Here is a 6,000-nt window from a genome sequence, read left to right on the forward strand (position 1 = left end):
GCAGAGTTTTTCGCCAGTCAACGTGTATTAAAGTTTAAATCTTCCGACAAAATTATAAAAGTGCCGGTCAAAGGTCTTCTTTGTTATTTATTGAGCTTTAAAACAAATGAATAACGACTCTATATAATATAATAATAAAATACACGGAGCCTCTCTTTTTCCTCCCTCTCTTCGGACAGCGCCAGTGTCTGTTTCATGCAGCAGCTGATCCAGTAATGAGTGACCCGGCCGACAGTAAAAATAAACATATTTATATCTAGTTTAGGTAGTTTGAGAGGTAATTAAAATAGCTAAGGGTGATGATCTGACTTGAAATGTGTGTTTTACTCCGTTCACCGCCGCATCACAGCGGGAGGAGCTGCAGGTGAGCAGAGCTGCGTGTCTCCGTCCTGTCAGATTAGACTTCACTCGCGTTTAGGTCCATATCGAGAGAAAGATAAATAATCTGAATTCAGTGTGCAGTTTACTTTGACGCAGGGGGTGAGCAGCAGAGGTGGGGAGAGGCGGGGCTATTGCCTCATCATTATCAGAAAATGATCGTACATACGGAGCCGTTGGACCCCCCAGAGCGTTGCGTATGCTGTTCTATCCACCTTGGGACCCGTTATCGTTTACGCAGTCGTTTAGTGCCGTATTCGGTCGTCCTCGTGTGGCCTAACGGTCTATATGACACTAAACAGTAACGCAAACGACCGTTTTCGTCCTCGTGTGGCCGGGGCATTAAAGGTGGGGTAGGTAAGTTTCAGAAACCGGCTCGAGTGCACTAAAATTTGAAAGTACACAGCCGAAAATAATCCGCCCCTTCCTTCAGACTTCCTTACAGAGCACCTCCTCCAACACACATGAACGCGCACATGACGTCAGCAGACTGGTGAAAGTGGCCGCCTGTTGCTGGCGAGTCATTGAAGTACTGCTGCAATGCACGCCCAATGAGGGCACGAGATACATTTGTGCGTGCACGAGATGGAAGGCTGACAGACAGGGCGGCAATCCCATCCGTTTAGCCGGGCCGGCTAAACGGATTGGTTGTACTTTTTATAGTATTACGGGTTCCACAGATGCAATTTTTGTATGAATTTTTTGTCAAAGCACTTAAGATATTCATTGCTATCGGGATGTTAAGAGCATTCCATGGAATATAACAAAAAGTGTATCTCGAGCCGGTTTCTGAAACTTACCTACCCCACCTTTAAGCTTTGTTAGTTAGTTTCGTAACGGACGTAATGTAACAGTTGTAACGGTTCTCAGACGCGGAGGGATACTGATTTGTGAAAAGTAACTACAATTATACCCGGGATATACGCTCATTATATCACGGCTAAGAAACATCAGATTGCTTGATTTGACTTGTCCGTTTTATAAACATATACTAACTGTGCTTACCCCCCCCCCCCAAAAAAAAGTTGTACAGCGAAGTGAAGTACATGTTATGTTATAAAGCCGTGGAGGGCGGGAGTTTATAAACCAAAGAGTAAACTTTATAAACCAAAGAGTAACCGCCCTTACGGGACGCTGTAATAAGTAAAGCGAACGCACCCGCAAGGACACCAGGCCTCCTATTGGTTGAGGGATTTTGACAGGATTGTTGCACAAAAGTTTCGAGCACGCACAGAATAAATCTGAGAGCAGAACAAATCTGTAAGCAGCAATATATCTGAGTGCAAGCATACAGTTTGAGCACAAGCAGAGCAAATCTAAGTGCAAGCAGGCACTATTTGAGTGCGAGGACAGGGTTTGAGGGAAATAAATACATAAAGTATGCTCTCAAATTTAAATACCACGCTCTTGAATAAAGATAGGGAATAACCCCCATAATCATACCTCATTCACACCAACGCAACTCCGGTTCAAGCTCCGTGCTAGAGCTTTTCAGGTTCAGAACCGGCTCTTCGGTTTAGCTCCGGCTCTTTTCACACTGCCCAGAGTCCGACTGGTGCTGCGTAATTGCGTCATCGTTTGCGTCATGACGTAACCGTTTGCGTGCCTGCTTCATAAAGCCAAACCGCGCGGAGACCCCTCACAGCTCACACCGACAACAACAACAATGGTCGATTGTGCTCCAGCTTCCTCTGTACCTCTGCGGAAGACCAGATTCCCAGTAGGTAGATGGTCTCTTCAGTGGACCACTGCTGCTTGTTAAGTTTCTCCATCGTTGTGTACAAACTGGATAAAACGCCGGCTTTTTGTTGTTGTTCAGGAGTTGATCTCGCCCCTGCCCCTGCACCCGCCTCGACGTAAGCGTGACATATGCGGTGCTTTTGCTCTAGCCGGACAATTTTTTTGGTGCTCGAAATGAACCGGATTCCGGAGCTAAGAGGCTGCTCCGCTGCGGTGTGAACAGGAAAATCCGGTGCTTTTCAAGCTCCAGCTCCGAACCGTTAATAACGCGTTAACGCAACAAAAAAAATGAACGCCACTAATTATTTTAACACGATTAACGCATGTGTATTTTTTTCCTCGGCCGCCCCGTAGTTTCAGAGCGCATCGAGTTTAAAATACCATCTACAAGCTGATGCTGACAGCCCCGCTCCTGCTGCCTGCTTGCGGCAGACCCACTTCCACGCTCACCGGCAGGCACCGACTGGCCATCGGGAGGACCGGGAGGGTGATGTGTGGCTCGAGCGAGAGAGAGACCTTACGTGTATTGTTGTTGTTAGCATCTGGTGCTAGCTAGCTGCGCTAACGGATGTAAGGAGCTGTTTAAATGAAAACAGAGGAGCAACATTTCGCCGACAACTGCGCCGAGCACTTGACTTTATGCAGGAAGCCAGACAGTGGGACATTGTACGAAAAGTCAGCACACTCAGCACGGATAGTGCATGATTGCAGCGTCCAGGCAGCTCCCGTTCGAGCATATGCCTGCCACACACACACACACACACACACACACACACACACACACACACACACACACACGCTTTGTATTGAATTATTGAATGAGAGGTTCCAGGTTGAATTGAGGCGAATATTTGTAATGTTCAGAGGTTGTTGTGTTTAATATTCATGAGAATATTTGTCATTGTTCAAATGATAATAAACATTTGCATAAAGCATATTTGTCCACTCATATGTTGATAAGAGTATTACAAACTTGAAAAATATTCCTCTAAGGTACATTTAGAACAGATAAAAAATATGCGATTAATTTGCGATTAATCGCGATTAACTATGGACAATCATGCGATTAATCGCGATTAAATATTTTAATCGACTGACAGCCCTAATGCTAATACTTTTTTACTTTTATGCATGATGTACAACTTTGAATGCCGGACTTTTACTTGTAACTGAGTATTTTTACACTGTAGTATTTCTACTTTTTCTCAAGTCAATAATAATTCTTCCACCTTTTCAGCATATGTGTGTTTGTTGCACATGACTGGGAGCAGAAGGCTCCTGAGGTCAGCAGGTGGGCGCAGACTGCAGAGCATTAGTCATCCCGCAGCCTTCGGACCGAGAACACACTGATCTGACATCCCTGACACCAAGACCTTTCATGACTCATACATGCAGGGCTAAATGTCACGAGAATTAGTCAAAGTCCATCGCAGAGCTCAGCTGGGAGTTGGTATAAGGAGAGCAAGGAAACACATGCTCAGGCTGCAGTGGTGGGTTAAAGTGCATGGTGGTGGTGAGGGCTGTTTTGTGTAACACCCCCCCCCCCCCTACTTCTTATTCTTTACCGGAAACAAATGAATTGTATTATTAAGTTAAAAGCCAGACAGCAAAAGTACACACATTTCCATATCTTTATATTTTGGGTATCACCTGTCTAAGATGTTTGTTGACTTGATCTACAATAGGGGTTATTGACATGTATTTCAATAACTTAACATTAAGTTGATCTATTTGATCCAACAGATATTTTCCTGATTTAGAAATGACATATCATTTTGAATTTCATATTTATTGTACTCTAAAATATGTTACTTAACTTCGTAATCCTTCATAATAGCAACACATGTCTGGACTAAATAAAAAAGGGTTTGCTTGAAACGAATGAGATATGTGTGAAATCGCTTAATATTCAGATTATATTAATATTTAGCTAAACTTTATGTAAAACATGCTTTTTGGAAAAGAAACGAGAGCAAGAGTACATTTTAAAAAACACCACAGTGGCACAGAATAAGTCTTTTTTACTCAATGCAGGAATAAAATATAGATGCACTTTCATTATATTTATTATTATTATTATTATTATTATTAATAATATTCAGCAGTGTTTATTTCTGGTAGGCTACTTCCACATCCTTCTGTAATGTGTCTAACACCATAGAAGTACAGATGGAGCACGGTGGTTCTCTGCCTCCGCGCGGCTGCAGCGCGCTGCCTCTCCCCGGACTCACTCACCTAACTTTTGTGGCCACGGAAGATATCGCATCACTCCTCAGATTCTTCCTTTTGGACACCGCAGTTCCCATGCTGAAGTGGAAACGACCCCGGAGAGAAAACGCGGAGCATTCCGCAGACTGAGCGGACACCGGGGGAGAAAGAGAAACCTGCTCGCGGATCCGAGGAGAGGCGAAGGAAGCTGTTCAGAGCATCTTCATTTCTCCGGCTGTGGAGACGCGCTGCTCCTGGAGGCTGGAGGGAGAGTGTAGTGTGCTCCCTCTGCTTTCTCTGATCACCCCCGAACACGAACACACACGAACACACACACGCACGTACACACACACACACACACACACACACGGCGCACCGGATCTCCCAGGAAACAGTGTGTGAGACCATAAAAGGAGCAGCAGCGCATACGCAGGCTCATCACAGGACTGTTTATTGGATGTGTGGTGTGGACACTTGAGCCCCTAAGTAATCTAGCAGCATATTGTCACTTATCAAGCAACACAGTGCCATGGTGTTCCCGTGGGCGCTGTCCCAAATAAACAAATGTATAAATAAAGGCCAGTGGTGGAAAAATATGCTTTACTTGAGTAAAAGTACCAATACATTAAAGGTGTCCTATCATGCAAAATGCACTTTTTGATGTATTGTATACATGAGGAATTTAAGGAAACTCACAAAGTGTCAGAAAACAAAACCCTCTCTCTTTTCCTCCCTACCCACATCTCTAAAAACGGGGGTACAACGGAGCTGATCCAGATTTGATGCCGATATGACGTGATATCAGAAATGTGGGCTGGCTTTATGCCCACGGCCCTATCAGAAACGTCACTATCAGAAACAATGCCCGACGTGTTTTGGAAATATGGTCTTTGTTTACATTAGCAAGCATAGATAACAGCTAACCTGTACTGTAGAAAGCAGGAAATAAAAAAGGAACTCACCTTGTGGTAAACCCGCAAGAAAAAAAGCATTTGAGCTCCATACTGTTTCAGAAATAATCCATGAAGTGGTTTGGAACATGAAATGGTATTTAATCACGGCAGCATTTAGCTGACTGCAGGCAGAGAGGAGACCTCACTGCTTGCCTTGCCGTGCTCAAAAGTGGGCGGGGCCAGCAGCTACAGACACAGAATCAGCACTTCTCTAACAGGGCTGAAATAGAGGGATATGAGGGATGTCTAAAATGCATGATGTGTTTGGTATTTTGAGCAGAGCATAACACGTCATAGACATGTTTTTTATATATTGTTATATATCTGAGACCCATAATATATGCCTAAAATAGCATGTTAGGAGATATTTAAGTCAATGCTTCACTTTTTTTTCCTCAACCTCAACGAGAGCAAGACCAAGGTCATCTTTTTTGGACCCCAACCTCCAGCCTCTCCGGTTGATATTCTGGGCTCCCTCAATAAAAACATTCTCCCCTCTGTCATGAACCTTCAATAGCGCTTTTAAATTTGATAAGCAGGTCAGCACCGTAGTCAAAACCTACTTTTTTTAAATACGACTATTGGCTAAGACCAAGTCGTGTTTATCTTTTAAAGACCTAGAAAGGGTTATTAACGCCTTTGTTACTTCGAGACTGGATTACTGCAACGCTCTCATAGCCGTGGGAACATGTTTCAAATGGGGGGTGCTGTGGGGATGACA

General features: G+C 44.0%; 1 pseudogene; it reads right to left on the bottom strand.

Moving 5' to 3' along the window:
• Nucleotides 1-4,669, bottom strand: part of LOC117535043 — a 33,110-nt pseudogene extending 28,441 nt beyond the window's left edge.
• Nucleotides 4,670-6,000: the final 1,331 nt, after the last annotated feature.

This window comes from Gymnodraco acuticeps, unplaced genomic scaffold (assembly GCF_902827175.1).
Source record: "Gymnodraco acuticeps unplaced genomic scaffold, fGymAcu1.1, whole genome shotgun sequence".
NCBI lineage: Eukaryota > Metazoa > Chordata > Actinopteri > Perciformes > Bathydraconidae > Gymnodraco > Gymnodraco acuticeps.